Consider the following 20,084-nt stretch of genomic DNA (forward strand, 5'->3'; position numbering starts at 1 on the left):
CCTTTTTAGCGTTTGGAGGGGATCATACGCAGTACTAATATCATGTGATTATATTTTCGAGCATCTTGTATCGACTTCTGTAATGTATGTAACCTTTTTGGGCAATTCTTATACAACCCCTATAAATGTCGCTTATACCTATCCGGAGTGTCTCGCTGTGTCCTCATTTCATCGTTCTTCTATGGTATACCCACATACCAAATTTTGTCTAACTTCGAAGCTACACGAATTACAACACCTTTTCTAATTGTCCTGTTAATTTTGTCGAGCAGTGTAATTTCCAAGAAGCTTACTTTAGCAGTATCGGTTCATTTAAGACGTACTGCACAAAAAGGGTGTGGGTTAATGAACTTTCTTCGTGTAATTGTGGTGATGAGCCAAGTGAAAGGAAGTGAAAATACAACTGGAAAGCTGCACAGGTTGTTACAGTTGGTATCGGTTATTCTGTACTTACTAACAGAAGTATAAAAAATTGTTATTAAAATCCGTCAGTGTCTAGCCATTCAAACCGATTGTGTTGTATATTTATTTGTTTGAAACTGTTTGCCCATTCCTTCCAAAATTTCCGGAAAAGTGAACGGGATTGAGGGTAGAGGAAATTCATCAATATCGTAACCTCCTATAACACAGGCTATGAGATTATGGAACTCCTTTGTTAGAGAAGCCGCCACCATTCTATGTTAGAAGGATAAGAGGAAATCAATTCAAAAACACGATAGAATCGAGCACAGTTAGTCAATGGACCATTATCCGATTGGTCCAACGGCAAACTGTGCTGCAGTCGACAGCATCATCCTAAATATACCTTATTTAGTCGCTTATAGATATTTCCAGTAGCTTCCTTCTAACACACCAAGAATTCAATACTATCTGATGGACATTCATGGAAGAAGCTATGTTTGATGACTTATAACAGCACCACCTAGCGGAAGACGATGCCATTTAATATAATAAACAGCAAGAATGTACTTATACATTCCAGTGTGACTCTACAGGGTTTTGTCTCTGGTTTCATTCACAAAGATGTCATTTTTGTGTCTTTGTTTGAAGTTAGCAAAGATACAAACTAACTATTGAGCAGAGATAAGTGATAGATACTTCAAGAAGCAACGTGCATCTCATTAAAGGTGGGAGAGGGGGGGGGGAAACGTAACCTTAGAATCTGTACACTTCTATTAGCTACAGTTCAATGGGCCCCATGTTCTTTTTATTTTGCCATCAACTTTCTCGACATCAGTTTCCGCTAGCTTATTCTGCCATGAAGACAGTGCCCAGTATTCTCTTTAACTGAAAATCCCTGAGATATTGCACAATAATACTCAAGGGAGTAAAAAAAAAAAAAAAAAAAAAAAGAGGCTCTAGAGGAACGTGCAATATTGATTTTTGCCTAACCAGCTCCATGCGGAAGTACAATTTTAAATCAATATTAATGAAAGATGGAAGAAAAAGATTGCAAAAAAAAAAAAAGGAAAAAAAAAAAAAGATTTGTTGTATTTTCTTAGCGTTCAAAACAACAACGAAATATTGCATTTTTATTTTGACAAAATGATTAATGGAGTTTGGCGTAGGTATATTTATGTGCGTCATCCTCAGAGGGCATACAAGACCATTAGTTGTTAGTGGTGATATAAGAATATTTAAGGATATGAAAATACTAATTTTATATTCAAATGTAAATTAATTAATATTTTTAGAAATTTTCACAGATAACCAATATTATTAATTATTACTATAGTGATTAATAATGAATAATTGATAATCTTATTAGAAATAAATAAATACAAATAATTAATAAATTATTACAGTAGAATAGAATTGATTTAAATCTTTTAAAGTTATAGTGTACTAAGTGAAAAGACGTAGTACAAAAATTGTACTTATATTTTATTTTTATTTGAAATTTTTTCTTTTATTAATAAACGTTCTACCAATACTTCCTTTGTATGCCAAGCCCTTAAAAAGTATCAGAACATCTTATTTTTTTCGAATTGGACTGAATAAGAACTGTAAACGTGATGTGTTTATAATTTAAATGGCTAGCACTCTTTTAGGCGCATTAACGTCTACCTTTTTCTACATTCACAAACTGACTGAGCGCCCTTGCTGGAACCAACCATTTACTCCGTGTTTCCATACAAATATTCATCCAGAATCGTGTCTGTACATACTTGTCTGACGTTGCAAAAGGTTAAAAACATTTTTAGTACGTAAATGAACTACATATGCAAATATTTTAGCATCCCTTGGTGCTAGAAAAAGCATGTTGACAAGCATGAAGCATAAAAGAAAGCATGCATACTCTGAGTAAATACAACAAACAATAATTAAAGAATAAAAATAGCTTTTATAGATAGTTGTACTTCAATTATGAAATTAATTTTAAAGTTTATTTATTAAAATAATTATTTAATTTTTAAAAAAATTCTAATTAATAGATATATAGTATTAACTATATTCAAAAATTATATAAAAATATTTGTTTTTTTCTATTACTATAGTTTTTTAATGTCTACTGAAATATGTTCTATTTTTGGTTTATGGGTAATAACTAATTTAATTTAATCATTAAAGATCATTAATAATCAGTTTAAATTTTTTTTTCTCTCATATGGACTCTTCTTGTACTGATTGATGCATTACAGAAAATAATTCAATCATAAAAATATCATCAAGTTGACTATAATAATTATGCATTCTAATTAGTGTGGCATTCTGTATCGTTTTTGTGTAAGATAGAATATTATTTTGTTTAGCTCTTGATAGCTTGCAATCATTTACTCTCTCTCTCTGTTTATTGTTTTGAAAGCATGCGTATACCGAGGCTATTTCTCACATGCTCACTCAATGTCTTAGGAAGTTGTCATTAATCCTAAATAATTTATGTATGAGGTGTTTTATCGATCGAGTATCGTTGACAGCAAGTATTTACTCGCTTCGCTGCATCCAAGTGTCAAGGGAAGTCAAAATTTCCTTACGAACAGCGTGATACATCTTAAAAGGTTTTGTTTTGCAGGTTAAAGCGCATACGAATTCGCAAATGCCACCTCCATAACAAAAAAAAAAAAAAAAAAAAATCTGTGACGATGTGCTAGAATAATAAACAAAAAAACATGAGCCGGTTAGTGTAGTCAGGCTGAGAGAACACTGCATTTGGAGAAAAGAAAATGCTAGAACGTGAGGAGCTAACTAAAACGTGTCTTCACTACATCTCTGAAAAACAACATCCATTTATTTTAATTTTTGTCTTTTCTTTCTTAGGTATGTAGCTACAGAAAAAGAATGCAATGAATCCTATAAAAAAAAGATTACAACTGTTAGAAAAATAGAATTTTAATGATTTAAAAGAAATATTCGTAAATGCACAGAGAATGTTATTTAGATAAAGCAAAGAAACATTTGCTGATGGGAGTACACAAACACTGATTTATAGCGCATGCGCTCAGTCAACTAAATACGTCATCGGATGTTATCTTACTCTTCTAAAATAGTAGCTTTAAACTTATTGATTATTTTAACATTTTTATAAACCTATTCAAAAATTAGGCAAATTTGATACTTATATATTATAAAAAATCCTACAGTTCTTAGAAAATTAAGATCTTGTTTTTAAAGAAATATGGACATTAAATGCGAAAAGAACGTTATTAAAAAACCTAGCAGGTGATAGAACACAAATATTAATTTATGGCGCATGCGTTCTTTCAACTAAATACGTCATCAGATGTTCTCTGTTCCTTTACTCTTCTAAAATCGTAACTTTAAACTTGTTAATTATTTTAACATGTTTATAAACCTATTCAAAAATTAGTCAAATTTGATATTTATATATTTTTATATTATAAAACATCACACAGTACTTAGAAAATTAAGATTTTGTTTTTTAAAGAAATATGGACATTAAATGCGAAGAGAACGTTATTAAAAAATCTAGCAGATGATAGAACACAAATTTTAATTTACGGCGCATGCGTTCTTTCAATTAAATACGTCATCCGTCTACTCTCCTTAATATCGGAACTGTTACTTGTTGATTATTCTTTTAAACATTTTTATAAGCGTATTGAAAAATAAAATTATTCAAATTCGATTTTTATATTATAAAACATCATACAGCTCTTAGCAAAATAAGATTTTGTTTTAAAAGAAATACGGCATTAAATGCGAAACGTTCGTTACTAAAAGAAAGTAGCAGTTGTAAGAAACACAAGTAGAGTTTATGGCGCATGCGCTCCTTCAACTAAATACGCCATCCGATGTTATCTGTTCCTTTACTCTTCCTAAAAACGTAACTTTCAACTTGTTGATCATTTTTTTTTAAAACATATTCAAAAACAAAATTATTCAAATTTGATGTTTATATATTTTTATATTATAAAACATTATACAGCTCTCAGTAAGATAAGATTTTATTTTAAAAGAAATATTGCATTGAATGTGAAACGACAGTTATTAAAAACAAATATTGATTTATGGCGCATGCGTTCTTACATACTAAAACGTAATCGATGTTATTTGTTCCTTTATATTTTGTAACTCATTTAAATATATTTTGTAAATATATTTTCAGCATTTTTATTTATTGTTCATTATTTAGTATTTTTATATATTCATATATTATTTAGTATTTTTATTTATTTATGTATTATTTAGTATTTTTATTTATTTATGTATTATTATTATTATTTTTTTATTTATTTATGTATTTGGTATTTTTATTCATAAATCAAATTATTCAAAAACTGCTTTATATAATGCCATGTTGTTTGATTATAATTATAATTTTCAAAAAAGAAGATACTTCTGTACGTTCTTCTGTAGTTGTGAATTTATTGAAAATTGTAAACACAGAGCTGAGCATCATAAAAACTGGCACGTATCTCCATTGCTCAATTGTACAAGAAAATTCGTTACAAAACATAAAACTTTCCTGCACGCATGTCTTAAATATATTTAGCTGGCGCTTTTTTTGGGGCATGCATAAAAAATTAAAAGGCACACTTATAAAAACGGAAGTGTTCACGAATAATTTATCCAACTATTTCTGAAAACGCTAAAAATGTCAGGTGTTCTTTGCTCTGGGAATAAAACTTTGATGGCAAGTGTTAAATATTTACGTTAGTAAGCCACCTAGGTAATTGTAGAAGTGTTTTGTTCAGGGCCGGTCCACTTTACAGGTAGTTCTAAATTTCGTATGCCTTGGTATTGCTTTTTCAAATGGAATAATTCGAAAATTATAATGAATTAATAATAAAATTTATGATATCCTAAACACCATCTTTACTAGGTAGTTTCTAAAATTCGAAGTGGGTAGGTAAGGAATGGATGCTTTATCGAAATTAAAAGAACGAAAAGGGTTGCCAATGGGTCACAGTCAACGGATAAAGAAAACTACCGAAGGTTGAATGCGTCCCATTAGAAATCAGCCATCCGTATTTACTCTTAAGGCGGATGAAAGCGATCGTAAATGCTATTGAAACTTAATGGGTCGTGGAAAATTTGGGAGGGAATATTTGTACATGAAGAGTTTACTTCCATGCAGCATTCGCTTCTTAAAAAAAGAAAAAAAAAAACTTTATAACCTCTATTGTAAATTTTAGTAGCAGACATAAATACTTCTCTTAGCTGTCCTTTTGTCAACGAGTACTTTGTTCGATCAATAACTTACCTCTCATCCTTGAAATCTATAAAGATGGACGAAACCATAAAGAAATTCATGGAAAGTGGGTGCTTTAAGATGTTAATGTAAGAAGAATGTAAGCACTTTAGAATGTGTAAAAGGTGTTGCCAATAAAGATGGACAAAAGAAAATTCGGTCAGATGGATATTTTAAAGATATTGTACAGACGTTAAGACACGTTATTCAGTACATGATGAAATTAAGCGAATCGAGAATCTGTTTGCGTGCATCGAGCCATCATGATTACGAAATGATTTGACAAAATTAATGCTTAAATATTTCAAGATGAAAAATATTAAATTTCCACCTTAAGAGCTTTGAAAGGAATTCCGGAAAAATCGATCCATCGTACACGCATAATGAGCACCTGAGTGAACTTCCAAAGACCCATAATGATATTTTGTCTTTTATTTTCCTTGTTGCTTCTATAAACAGCGTTCTGTGACATGCAAAGAGAAGTTCAGTGTGCATAGCGGTATTGTGGTAGTTACTCTTTGATGTACCTTGTCAAAGGAGGCAAAAATCAATAACTTTGCCACCACAGTGTCTGATAACAGAAATCGATCTCTGACATGAAAGCATCAGCTGTTTGCCACATCTTTCATTCATCCAGACAGCGTGGCTGGGGATAATGGCATCAGTCATTTTGAAGACAGAGGGAATGGGCCAATAGACCAAATGACAGATAGAGAAGCAGATTAACCGCTAATAAAAAGTGATTCCATTGGTTTCTCAATCCTTTATGGGTCAGGAGAAGCTTTTAAAATGATCATAGCAAAGAAACTCTCCAGATTTGATTAGAAAACTGCAGACAAACGGATACCTGAAAGCTGTAGAGAAAAATAAAGTTCTAAGAAATACTTCGGTGTGCAGTAGCAGCTGGGAAGATAAAAGAAAATAAGAAAGCGTAAAAAAAGCAAAACAGCGCAACATTAAACCCTCAAAGATTATCGATAAATAAGAAGAGCAGAAACTGGAGATTTAAAAGAAGATTAACGACTTAGAAGTTATTGAAAACTTAGGAGGTTGACGGAAATAGAGATATTGATCAGAATCTTTAAGATTTAAAACATATCCTTAAGTTTATGCTCTGCAACACACATATATGAAAATTTTAAAACATAAACTATGATATCTTATGTTTTTTATAAGTTATTTTTAGATCTTATAAATTTCTTCATATTTTACGAGCGTTCGTTTGAAATTAGTGCAACACCAGGTCAACTCATTGCAAAGGCATTCACTAACTCGATATACAAATCGCCATTACAATACACGCAAACTGTTTTCTTTGAAAGAGAAGCATTCCTAATTAATAATTATCAAATTAAATGCGCGTTACACAATCATTTATTTTAATAATTAAAGCCAGGAGATTAAATTAGCCTTGACTGTTTGTATAAACAACGTATTGTTAATTTAATTTAAACAGTGCTGCCACCTGGATTATGTTTACCTAATACTCATTCTGATAAAATAATAAATAAAAGTTTATTTTCAATATGGCCGACACCAGAAGAGTAACTACTTCGTTGATTTAATCATGGAACTAACAACCATGTAACTTTTGCAACAAATTTACAAACTCTCGTCTTCTAAGAGATGATAACAAATAAAGTTTTACAACGTTCTTTATTATATAATGCGGTTTGTACAACCGTAGAAGTTCTAAGAGACTAGAAATGTTCCAGCCAACTCTCCACAGCTGGTCGTATTTCTTTGCTAACGTTACATGAGGGAAATTACGAAAATTAGCAACCATAAGTCTCCACATAGAGCAGTTCTCTCTGTTTTGGTCTTTTAGCATGCGTGTTTATGATATTCTTGTCCTTTTTGATATCACGCAAAGCACTGAAAACGGTTACTCTGTTTATTGCAAAGTAGCCCTAATATCGATATCTTGGCAGACATTTAGTTCTTGAGATAATAAAAGTCAAAGATATGTTTATTTTCCGATTTAACTTTTCTATTCAAAATTACAGGTTTCGGGCTCATTTGGAGATGGAAATTGTTATTCTCGCAGTCAATAAAACATACATTGCTATTGTATGAACGCGCATAAACAGAAAGGGAACATTTTCAATGGATCGAATATTACGGATATTGGCTAGGTAGCGTTTACTTTGTTAACTTTTTAGAGAGAGAAAGACTGAGTGAGTACCGATTATACTTTTTATGGCGCATGAGCAACAAAAGCCATGAGGCGTGCATTTAAAAAATCCGGATATTCGATAAGAATATGTCTGATGGTTATAAAGGTATCACAAGATGTCCAATATTCGATTACAGGCTCAATCTCGTACAATTTATTTGCAGCCTGGTCATGTATGAGTACTGCCATTGGGAAATCAGTTTATTTCGTATTATTTGCTTGTAGTCTGTATAGGGGACTAACAGGCAAGAATTATACAGGGTCGCTATTAATTTGGCTGTAGCGTCTGCCAAATCATTTCCCAAGATCCTAATGTGGCTGGGGACCCGGCAGAAACGAATATGAAATTCAGATTGAGAAAGGAAGTGCAGCCTCTGCTGTACCCGGGATAGAGTTAGATGAGGATTAAACCTCCTCGATGAAAAAGCCTACAATGAATTGAGAGGATCAGTACATATAATACATTTGTGGTGGTGGGTTTGTGTGTGATTCAAGGTTAGTTCAATTGTGTAGCTCTGCAGTGAATATGCTGCATTTAGCGTGTGGGAAGTCATCAGCAGATCCCATAGACACTTCTGACTTCGAACCATTTGTGTAGACTCTCAAGAAGTCAGAATGTTCAATGTCCGGTGTGATGAGCAGGGTTGCAGACAGACAGCAGATGGAGTACTGTCCTTCCTCAAGTTGTTTAGAGAGAAGTTGCAGGCTGGAACACGAGCATGCCAGGGTGGATGGGAATGCTTTAATGGTGGGACAACACCACTTTGGAATCTTTTCCTGACTTAGGAAAGGCAAGAACGATTGCTTTATGCCAGAAATCCGAAAACTGCTCTTCTAGAAAGATTCTACTATACAGAAGGAGCAGGTGGTCCGTGATTTTTCTGGCAGATGTTTAAAAATTTCAAAATGGATGAGATCTGGTCCAATAGCACTTGCCTTGGTAAGAGTGAGAGCCGTTTTCACTCTTCTCTAGTAAAAGGCCCACTATAATGGGAATCCTTAATTTTAAGTTAACTGGCTACTTTTCGTTTTTGTGTTTCAGGACTAGGAACTCTGGAGAGTTGAAGAGCGATATGGTGGAAAAAGTCTCCCCAAGAGTATTGGCTTTTGTAGTTGGGACTGCAATAATGCATCCATTATATTCCAGGAACGATGAGGATGCGATGTATATTTTCCCTTCATTTTCCAGATTTAGTCCCAAACAGCTTTAGTGCTGGTATTGTATTGGTATTGGTGTTTAAGGGCACAAGGGCAGCTAAGGCCAAAATGTGCCAGGTCCTATATTATTATCCTAAAGTAATATACTGTGTTCCATTCTGGCATTAGAGGAATTCATATATATATGTATTTGCTTCAGAAAAGTATAGAGTGTAGCTAGGTTAGTACTATTGCCAATCATGTGGTTAAGCGATAGCTGTTCTTGCAGTTGTGATTGAGAGTGGAAAGTACTTCTGAAATGGGAATAGTGAGAACAATCTAAAAGTATATGCTTGACTGTAAGCGGTAGTGTACAATGCGTGCATCGAGGTGGGTCATCCCCCATGAGTAGAAACATATGGGTTAGGTGCGTATGTCCAATCCTTAGTCTTGCTAGTACAACTTCTTCCTGTCTATTTTGTCTGAAGCTGAAAATCCATAACGCTGGTTCTTCTTTGATTTGGAGCAACTTGTTATTACTTTGTGCCTTCCATATTTCTGACCACTGAAACAGACAGACTTTTTTATATGCCTCAAATAATCTCTATATGGTACTTGGTAATTTGCTGGTGTTGTACTGTTTGGTTTTTTAGCTGCCTGATCTGCTCTCTCATTGTCTAAGATACCAGAATGCCCAGCTTTAGTGCTGGTCGACTTCTACATCCGCTTTACATCGACTGGTAATAGTCGATGTAAAGCGGATTCACGATTTCTTTTGGCTCTAACGGAGAACATAACGTGCTTTGGAGCGTGCACATTTAAAAGCTAAGCCATTAAACGTGGCAGGATATCTTCGAAACATCCCCCAGGTTTCGAAACATTCTACCAAGGTTTCGGAAATGGCTGAAATCGGTAGACGTTTTTGGAATTGTAACTGCATGGACAATGTACGCGCCATAGCATCACCAACTTTGCCAGATAGTGAAAGGCATTCCAGTCATCCTGATGAATCTTTCAGCACAGTATCCTAAAAGGTAAACACGGTCTCTCAATAAGTAGGATGGTTATCACAGGGAAGTGATCACTTCCGTATAGCTTCTCCTCCACCTCCCAAGTTAGTGAAGGAAGGAAAGCAGAGGAGCATATAGAAAGATCAATAGCACAGCGCCTACGTGTAGGCATATGGAAAAAGGTTACTTCCCACATTTAGAACGGAGAGGTCACTGTCAGTGAAAAAATGCACTGTGAACCTCCCCTTTTATTAACGTAGGCACTGTCCCCACAGGGTATTATGTCCACTGAAATCGCTGACGGGTAAGACAGGAATGGACAGCTGCACAATGAGATCGTCAAGGTCTGTCTGGAAGATGTCAGCACCAGATCGTAAATAAATCGAACAGACTGCTAACTAAAACCCTACCATAAGGCGATTGTTAACACTTCTAAGTTGGTGGAAAGCGGGTCTGGTTGCCCACAAGGATAGCAATTCCTCCATGGGCAGGTCCATTCCCAGTTCTTCCTTACGTATGAGAGCAGCAAGGTTTTCATTTGCCATCAAATATGAAATTGGCTCATTCTTTTGTAGGAGGGCCTTGATGTCATCAGTATTTCGCCGGAATCCACAATTACACCGTAGAAATATAGCCATTATTTTGACATGGTGGATCTGTCGGTCGGCTTCAGAATTGATGAGGGCTTACGTTTCTCAGTCTTGGATTTACCTTTTTTGGGGAAGTATGGACGCTGTCCTGTGTCCATTTTTCCCTCGGCAAAAATTTCCAAAATTAAATCGTCTTGTGTCTCCTTTACTTCGATGTCCATATTTTCATGTGTTACCACGGATACGTCAGGTTTTTAATCTTATTTTAATCACTTTTCCTTACTGGTGGACACTAGAAGGAACAGATATAGGAGTGGCAGCTGATTGTTCCTTCTTTGCGAGCTTAGCAAGTATCGTTCGATGGGAGTGAATTATTAAAAATATTTTTTATTAGAATCACTTCGATATACCCATGTGTAATGTCTGTAAATTGCGTGTGTTCTCTAGTCGATTTGCCTGTTTTGCTGGATAAAAAAAAAACAGTTTCTGGGGGAAAAAACCTTGCTATCTACGCCTGAGACCGACTAACTCAGTTACCGAATGAAAAAAGCCCATTCAAGTTCCTCGGACCATAGAGGGGATTCGAACCCGGGCCTTTTTCCATCCGGTGTGGGGAGAACAGTGACGCCCTGCTACCCGCGCAGAACGATGGGAGTGAATGACTTTGATGGTAGTACGGTCATCTCCGTTTGAATCTGTACGGTACGCTTCCCAGAAACCTTCTCTTCCTTTCACGGCTGGCATGCTCGAAGCAGGGTGCTCTCCGGAGAAATTTGTACAAATTGACTTTGGAGCTGAATATTCCTTATTCTCGGGGTCTTTGGCACTCATCGAGCACAGGCAGGGTTACCACGACAGGCTGTTTGTGAGTGGCCGTACTTTTGACACTTAAAACACCTCAGCAGATTTGATATTTAAGTTCTTATTGGGAAGTTTAAGTAGCCTGCCTTGATGGAATTTGGTGGCAGTGGGGATTTAAATGTAAGAATGAGAACTCAAGCAGGAACAAGATTTTCATCCTTTTGCATTGATATTCGCTAGACAGCTGTCACTCCTTGTTCTTTCAATTAACAGCAAATTTCTTCTTCGGAGGCATGAAGATCCCACTCTGATACTACACCACAAGAGGATGGTTATGATGATGGATATTCCCGCTAGCTTTCAGAATTTACTGGGCATGTTTTGGACACAAGGCTCAATCAAAAGGTCTCCAGAACGTTACCTTATCAAATATTTTGAAGATCCTGCCAACCCTTTTAATCCTTTCTGGATGAAGAAAGGTGATGTTTTTCTAATTTCCTGCTCTCCAGTATAATAGAGAATGAGGAAAAGCGGTGTCACTGACAATGGTGTATCCTCAGTTCTGTGTATTTTGACAGAACTGTTGTCTGTATCATCTAATCGATTAGGTAGGTGCCTTGTTGGGACCCTAGAAGAAGGAGGAGGATTTAAATTACTCATACGAGTAAAATAAAATTTCTGATGCCCTAAGTACTCACAATGGAGCCCTACGCATACGAATGGGACACCAAGTTCGCTTAGAGCATCATATTCACATTTCCAACAAGTCTTGACCCTGTCACAAGACCAAAGGAAAGGAGATATATTCGAACGCAGTTGACCCTAGCAGCAAAAACCATCCTCCGATTGATCCCAGTCGGGCCGGTCAGGACTTCCCATCTTGTCGAAGCAGAAGACAAAGTGGTGGTATATTCGGACTGGGCCCTTCACTCAGCCGGGTCCACTTTCTGAGTTTTAACGGGTCGCGGCGCACATTTGCATACGCCAGATTCCAATGACGTAACTTTGTAACTAAGGTATGCAACGTTGGATCCTTGTGATGCTAATCTGGAAGGCCAGCGGCATCACTGGGAGGTCCCCTAACCACATACAGGTGCCCATGTCGAGGAGGGGGAGATTATTTCCGCTCTAAGATGTGGATATTTGCAAGCAGTATTGTTGGATATATTTTATAAAGGAAGAGAAACAATTTTGCATAAAGCAGTTTGGTTCTATCAGACTAAAAATATCTCATCGATGTGTTGAAACTTTCGAAATGAAAACTTTGAAACAAAATCTATAGGTCCATCAAGGAATGTCTCCAAACAACCAATATGTAAGTTCAATAAAACGTTCTGTAAGCCGTTGCTATTAACCAGAACTCGAAGAATTAGTAAAAATTTCGGGATATCAAATGATTTTTTTTGCGTACGCTGAAAATTAAAGAGTGACATTCTCGTCTCATTTGCCATTCTCAAACTGTTGATCTCGGTAACAATGACCAAGTATACCAGGAGTTCTTAACCTCAAGTCCATGAACCGAGCACAAAAAATGATTTTTTGTTCGCTCACAATAGAACAAACGTTTCCTTCAAAACGAGTTGCATCGGTATTCAATTACTTTCAAATGAATGGCTTCGTGTAAAAGTTAATGATGTCCCAATTTTGAATAACCACAGACAGTCTAAAAGCAAGCAAAACTTGAACTACAAACAAACAAACAAACGCGCAATTACAAGTTTCTTAGCGTTAATTCAATGGTTTTTATGCAGAAAGAACCCTGTCTTCACAACGAGTTGCTGGTATTGCACTTCTTAAAATGATAGAGGACAGACAATAGCGCTAGCCCAGACGGTCCTTGAGCACTACATGATGCGAGGAACTTTTTTTTTTTATCATTCTGTGTTCATGTGTATTTGGGGAGGATCCATAGCTTTCATCGAATTCTCAAAGGGAGTCGTTCCCCCCCAGAAAAAAAAAAAGATCTCAAACAGGTCAGTGACCCAAGAGAGGTCTCAAATGGGACCACAACCCAAAAAAGGTCTCAGCGAGGTCCATGCGCAGTCCCCGAAAAGGGTTAAAACCCACTAGTGTATACGAAGGTCAACCAAAATTCATTAGCTGACAAATTTTAAGAGACCCCAAAACACAAGGGGCACAAAATAGGAGATCTCGCGTCTGCTGAAGGGAACTTTAGCCCTAATGAATTTTGGAGTGAAAAACTAATAAATTAAACTAGATATTGTCTGACTGCTTATTTTATTAGAAAAGTCTCATGAAGCCCTAATTGAGCAAGAGTGCGTTTCCTCATAAGAACTTTATATTAATAATTCTCCAAAACGTTCCCAAATTTTGGCAGGAGAGTTCTGAACTATACCATATTAAACCACTAGGGGAGTTATTTAAGAACTTTGCATCGATCTGTTACAGCTCACATTTTGATGTACAGAATGCAATTTAAAAAAAAAAGAGAAATAATGAGAAAGACAGACAGTTTTGCTATTTAAAAAGGTGTACTTTGGATGATCAGAGAATACCCCTCCCCTCCAGAACACTTTCAGTGTTTAATAATAATAATAATAATAATAATAATAAAAGTAATGCATTTTACTGAATTGGTTACAACAGAGTAGAAATAAAAGTTATAAAATTAAAGAAAAATAAAATAAAATTTAATAATATTAAATAAAAGTATAAAACCAGACAAGGAAATGTTTTTCCTTTGTTCCTCTAGTATTTATTTAATACTTTTTTCTTAGGCTACTTAGAAATTTACTTATTTAAATAAAAATACTATACGTATTAGTGGTTTAATACTCAAATGATACTTCAGATCCTTCAAATTTAATACTCAAATGATACTTCAGATCCTTCAAATTTAATACTCAAATGATACTTCGGATCCTTCAAATTTAATATTCAAATCATTTAAATTTAGATCCTACGAATTTATTTGAAAATGGGGAGATTTAGGTGACATTGAGTTGCAAATCATGGACCAAAGGATTTCTGTTGACAGAAGTGAACACAGTTTGAAAGATTGAAAAAAATAATATAAATAATACTTAATTATTTATCACTATTATTTTATTATTGTTATTATTTATTATTTTCTTGTGATCCTTCGCACAAAATCAAGTAACTAATTGGTACAAAACCTATTGTTTCAAGGAATAAATTTTAATGAAAAAGTTGCAGAAAGGTGTGTTCTTAAGATAGTTAATTTATAAGAAATATTTCAAAATATTTTCCATAGTTTAAAAATATTCCAATATCATTTCAGATACAACAAAACTATATAAATTTGGATTTTCAAGAAACATTTTTTCAAAATGAAAAATTTGATTTTTTACTAAATTCTCTGCTTTGTGGCCTGTTTATTTTAGTAATGATTTTAGCGCTAGCATTATCTATTAAAGTTAACTATATCTTTCAAGGATAACAAAATTTAGACTTGTGGGTGGGGTGGGGGGAGATGGTTAAAGTTTTAGATCCCTCAGTATTTGTAAAATTACTATTATCGGAAACTAGGATTTTTATTAAGCCGATCACTATATAACATTTTAAAAATTTAATACAGGAATGCAGACATGCAACCACAATGAAGAAATCACATTAAAATTCGCAATAACTGTTTTAAAAAATAAGCATTTAATTTAAAACAAATGGTTTTTATTTTTTTCCATCTGGCATAATCTCAGACTGCATTGCGTCAAGTGTGGGATATGATTTCCGTTTCCACTGACATCTTTACCGGATATGACGTCACAGATAGCTCATTACATATTCAAATCTAACAAAGCATAATTTTGCGCAGTTTTCACAAAAATTATTACTGGTTAAATCAGTGGTTAATTTAATATTGTATAGATTAAATTACTGGTTAAATAAATGGTTAAATTACTGGTTAATTTAATGTTGTATAAGTTAAATTACTGGTTAAATAAATGGTTAAATTACTGGTTAATTTAATGTTGTATAAGTTTAATTAGTACACTACGTAAAAAACACATACACACAAGTTTTTTCAAGGGCAGTTTTCTTACCAGGGATCACTCCTCCAAAACATTTAAAAAAATAAACCCTGTGGGTTAAAGATCAATGACATTTTCTTTTTAGAAACACAACTGCCTTACTCAGAGCTCAGGAGACACTGATAAATTAACCCACTACGTTGCGTGCTTGCAATGCAGTTGGAAGCCGAGTTGATCATAAATTTTAACTATACTCTACAACGGTGCTCAATGGGATAATATATATTAAGCAGAAATAATTATTTATAGCCTTCATCTTCTCCTCTTACAAGAGCAAGGATTAAGATATATAACTCATTTGTTGTCTTTGTACTCTAAACATGACATTAACTTGTACTATGAATACTAGAAAGGTCCACAGACAACATCTCTTTACTTTATAAAATAAAAGGCTTAATTTTTGCGCATAAAAACAAGAAGAAAAATAATAAGAATTTAATAATATGCATTAATTGACTCTGATGTTATATAATATTATAAATTGCGCTTCTCAAACTAGGACACATGTTCTTTAAGAGCTTTTTGGAAATAGCAGTAATTGGAGACCAGCTGGTAGTGTGGTCCGCGTGGAAAAGGTTTGGGTTCAAATCAGTTTCTATGAGCATCTATGGAATCTTTTCGAGGATTCAGAACGTCTTCTAAAGTAAAAAACGGAATTTTTCATTCTGCATAGCGGTCTGTAAACACCCAGTCTTATTAACTTTTTAAAATGTTAATTTATCGTTTTATATCCTTGCTGGAAGACCAAACCAAAGAAGAATTAATCTCCATGACAACACTTGACCGTAATTTTAGAAATACTGGATGCCTGACTATCACCCTCTGATAAGTCAGGAGCATTAGGAGTGCTTCACTCTCCTTGACCTAAACTGAATTCTATCTTCACGCTACGTATATCTGATGACTGAATTTGAAGCTTTTAACACAAAAGGAATTGTCTGTAGAGGCTCTCTTGATCTTCATGTGTTCATCCCCATGCTTGCAGCTATAAGTGTGTGCATGTTTATCCTTTTATATATAATTTATTTTAATTTTTAGGAGCGTTTTCGATTTCTCTACGAGAAACAAAATATGAGGTAATCAATTTAGGGTATTTAGGATTTCAAAATATTTTAAATCGTGTTGTTACAGCAACAAGTCCGAATCTTGAATGTTTTATAATTATATAAAAGAAAAGCTCACCTTTCACAAATCTTCAAAGCCATGAGTTTCTGTCGTATTTTGCTTCATTGTGCAATTCCTACAGTGGAAAAGTGTCCATTTTGTCTTCGTTTAAATTGCAATGTTAATTAGTTATATCATTCTTAATGGAGGTATTAGTTCATTATTAAAGTACTGGTGCCATTAACTAGGTCCTTGTAACTATAATCGCAATAAAATCGGTGTGAATTCGCTTCTCCAATACGTTACTGCTTGGAGAATTACAAGATAGCCAATAGTTGAATGGTGATGACGTTGTACACTTTTCTTTTGTTATCTTGAGTATAAGTTCTTTTAAAATTAGGGATGCAGAGAAACATCGGGGAACTGGAATCCTATCTTTATTTCATTAGCACACCTGAAAATGGAGAAAACAAAAATTAACATATGGATTAACAACTTTAATTTATTTGAACAATAACAAGCTTAATCAGCAAATTAAAATTGTCTGAACAACATAACATTAAATCTTACACCGTTCAGTCAAAATATTATGACCACCCAGTGTTTTAAAAATCGGCCACGCATCCCAACCCTGGTGACACATATCGCTGAGAGGTTAATAAATGTTATACTGCAGGTACGTTGCATGCGGTCCATACAAAGTACTTGATCGACATGGGCAAGGGACTTGATCTGATGGGCTTTTATTTAATAATGCTACAGCTGCATATTGTGAAATGTGAAACAGAAAATTATAGATTACATGGAAATTTTAACATATATATAAACAGAAAACTTTTTATTTCTCTAAAGAAAGACTAAAGAAAATGTAAACGTAGTATACAGTTTTGGCTGAATACCAGAAGCTACTGGTATAACAAAAAAAAAATAATAATAATAAATAATAAATAATAATAATAAATAAATAAATAAAATAAAGTAGCTTATTTACTGGATGGTAGAAAAATCACACCAGCTGACTGACGCATAAATAAAGAGTTTACTATGCAAATTCTCTTAGATGTGTTTTTGGCCATTGCACAGCTGGTATAACTGGACCCTAGGGTGCAGTTACAAGCATTTAGAAAAAAAAGTGCCATTTTTCTTTCCTAGTGTGCAAAGTCTTTCTGTTCACTTGAAAGAGAAAGACTTTTCTCTTCTCTCCTTGAGATATAGCGCAGTATTAAAAAAGAAATTAGAAAAAATGTCTTGTGAATGATCTAAAAAAAAAAACATTGAAGCTTTCATTATAGAATAAATTTTTAAAAAAATAATCAGTAACTAAAATTTAATAACGTTTTCTTGATTTTTTAAAGTTTTTTTAATGCAGATAATTATTATTAAATAGAAATTTAATTACGCCTTTTCTTTTTTGTAATTATAAAACAGACTGAAATTGAATAATTTAAATTTAGCACGTGGTTGAACGTCATAGGCTCGCGAACTATATAATTCTAAATAGTCGTGACCAAAAAAAATCACTGCATAGTGATTTTTTAATAGTCAACTTAAATAGTCGCGACTTAAAAAAAAAATATCGCTACATAGTAATTTTTTTAATACTTGTGACTTACATAGTCGACTTAAATAGCCGTGACTTCAACAGTCGACTTAAATAGCCGTGACTTCAACAGTCGACTTAAATAGCCGTGACTAAAAAATATCACTACATAGTGATTTTTTTAATAGTTGTGACTTCCATAGTCGTGACTTAAATAGCCGTGACTTCAACAATCTACTTTAATAGCCGTGACTTCTGTGACTTCAGTAGTTATTTAAATAGCCGTGACTGCAATAGTTGCTTTAGTTAATAATATTTAATAGTTGTTATTAGTTAATAGTTTAATGGTTGTGACTTCAATAGTCGATTTAAATAGCCGTGACTTCAACAGTCGATTTAAATAACCGTGACTTCAAAAGTCGATTTAAATAGCCGTGACTTAAAAAAAATCACTACAGCTTTTATTATACCATAAATTTTTTTTAAAAATTCTCAAAATGAATTTTAATATTTTCTTGACTTCTGTAACTTTTTTAAATTTAGATATTAAATATAAATTTATTTAAAACACCTTTTTCTTTCTGTAATCATAAAACAGACTTCTTCAAGTGAAGAATTTAAATTTTAGCACGTGGTTATTACATTTAAAGTCACGTAACAAAACGTCACAACAACAATCTAAAATGCTGTAAAGCAAAACTCCTAGTTTTTATGTATTTATTTAATCCTAAAACTCAATTTGGAACTTGCACTGTCGAAGATGAAAACAGAATCAATTCATTAGTATTCTGCAACACGGGGAAGTCAGTTTAATTACAATCTTTTTCGCGATGTCAATGTGCGTGCAAACTCCGGTGAGATAATTGTTTACAGTGTGTGAATCAGGGATTTAATCAGAGTTTATTAATATTCAGGACTTTCAGGCTTTTCATATTAATAAGCCTTCGCATTAGTACCGTACCGGAAATAGAAACCAAGCGATGCGACTCTTTCCTCCGTAAGCAATATCAAAAATCAATGAAACGAAATAATGCACCGAATACGGAGCACGTGTCGAAGGACGAGGTGCGGGCGTCGAAATGAAGAAAATAAACATTCAGATGATGGCTACCCCAGCACCAGGATGAAATGAAGTTAGCTGCACAATCATAGACCACTCCACATCCCATGCATTCTCGCGTCTCGTTTTAGGGGATCATTTACGACACGGAGAAACTATAAACATCGTAACTGTCAAACGAAAGGTCGTTCTATATGGGATGGAGGACATTTGCGTCAACAGAAGCACCTGTGTAAGGCAAATAACTTTAAGAGATCACCTTCTTAATGAGGTGTAATGGATGTAGTCAGACCTCCCTTGAGTTATTTCCTAGAAATTTGAAGCCAACGTTCATTAAAATGCAGCTTTGCTCAATTGTTTACGTTATGAAGTATGTTGGGGTTCACTTCTCGTTGTGTCTTAGATGAAAGTTATACGTGGCAAGGTCAGGGCTGTCATTTTCTATGTCGTTCTCGACGACATTCCTTTTTTTTAAGTTTACGACTCTTCCAAGATTTAACGTTCGCATACGTTAAAAGTTTTATATTTCTTTTCACTGGAATGTTTACTCAAAATGAAGGGCAGTGTCTCTTTAAACAGTTTACGAGGGAAGGTTCAAAAAAGATTTATATTCACCCATAAATAGTTGTGAAAGAACGATCTATTTGATACCTTAAAATCTCTGTAGCAACCACAGAAATTTCTGCAAGGGGAAAACAACAAAATAATCAAAGAAGAATCCACTGTTTATGGAGAAGACTGCCCAGATTAGTGTCGTTACACATTGGTATAAACGATTCAAATTGGTGGAATCTCAGTGCATGATGAAGAAATCCCAGGATGCCCAGCAACTGCTGTAAAAGAAGAGAGTAGCGTAAAAGAACTAGCTGCAGAGCTCCAAATTAGTGTAGGGTCTTTGGAGAAGATCAGCAGTTGAATATGGGTAGTGTCTGCTAGATGAATTCTCAGGCTTCTGACCCCATAAGAGTAGAAGGAAAGGGCACAATGTGCACATGAAAGC

The 20,084-nt window shown here is 34.3% G+C and overlaps 1 protein-coding gene across 2 annotated transcripts in view; it reads right to left on the bottom strand.

The window, feature by feature from the left end:
* Positions 1-20,084, bottom strand: part of LOC150081394 (cubilin-like) — a 196,386-nt gene that overhangs the window by 110,136 nt on the left and 66,166 nt on the right. For both annotated transcript variants that reach the window (XM_090379777.1, XM_090379776.1), the window contains exon 2: positions 16,563-16,938. The gene's annotated coding sequence lies outside the window, so the exon portion shown is untranslated. The remainder of the gene's footprint in view (positions 1-16,562; positions 16,939-20,084) is intronic.

This window comes from Mastigoproctus giganteus, chromosome 8 (assembly GCF_048544385.1).
Source record: "Mastigoproctus giganteus isolate SK-2022 chromosome 8, ASM4854438v1, whole genome shotgun sequence".
Classification (NCBI taxonomy): Eukaryota; Metazoa; Arthropoda; class Arachnida; order Uropygi; family Thelyphonidae; genus Mastigoproctus; species Mastigoproctus giganteus.